Raw genomic sequence first — 1,076 nt, 5'->3', positions numbered from 1 at the left:
AAAGTCATTAAGAAGACAAAGAAGGAAAAGATCAAAATGGATGTCAGAAGAGACATTGAAACTTGCTCTCCAGTGTAGAGATGCTAAAGCAAATGGAAGAAATGAGGAGGTACAAGAGCTGAACAGGAAATTTCAAAGATCAGCTCAAGAAGATAAAGCCAAATATTACAACAAAATGTGCAAAGATTTGGAGTCAGAAAACCAAAAAGGAAAAACACGTTCAGCATTTCTCAAGCTGAGGGAACTGAAGAAAAAATTCAAGCCTTGACTTTTGTTATTGTAGGATTCTCTGAGCAAATTATTGAATATTGCAGAAAGCATCAAGAAGATGGAAGGAATACAATCACTGTACCAAAAGGAAATGGTTGATGTTCAACCATTTCAAGAGGTAGCATACGATCAAGAGCCAATGATCCTGCAGGAAGAAGCCCAAGGTGCACTGAAGGAATTGGCAAAGAACAAGGCACCAGAAAATTGATGGAATAAAAATTGAAATCTTTCAAGAAAGGAGGTGGCACAGGAGGCACTCATTCATCTATGCCAAGAAATTTGGAAGACAACTAGCTGGCCAACTGATTGGAAGAGGCACATTTGTGCCTATTCCAAAGAGAGGTGACCCAACGGAATGTAGAAATCATCAATCTCTTTGATATCCCATGCGAGTAAAGTTTTACTAAAGGAAATACAGAAACAGCTGCAAGCATACATTGACAGAGAACTTCCAGAGGTTCAAGCCGGATTCAAAAGAGGCCGTGGAACGAGGGATATCATTGCTGATGTCCGCTGGATCTTGGCTAAAAGCAGAGAATATCAGAAAGATGTTTACCTATGCTTTATTGAGTATGCAAAGGCTTTTAATTATGTGGATCATGACAAGCTATGGACAACATTACGAAGTATGAGTATTCTGGAACACTTAATTGTGCTCATGAGAAATTTGTACCTGGACCAAGAGGCAGTTGTTCAGAACATGGAACAATGACTGGTTTAAAATTAAGAAAGGTATGTGACGGGTGTATTCTTTCACCATACTTATTCAATTTGTATGCTGAGCAAATAATCTGAGAAGCTGGGTT

The sequence above is a fragment of the Chrysochloris asiatica genome, unplaced genomic scaffold (genome assembly GCF_000296735.1).
Source record: "Chrysochloris asiatica unplaced genomic scaffold, ChrAsi1.0 scaffold00075, whole genome shotgun sequence".
NCBI lineage: Eukaryota > Metazoa > Chordata > Mammalia > Afrosoricida > Chrysochloridae > Chrysochloris > Chrysochloris asiatica.
Note: the sequence above shows the minus strand (reverse complement) of the source record.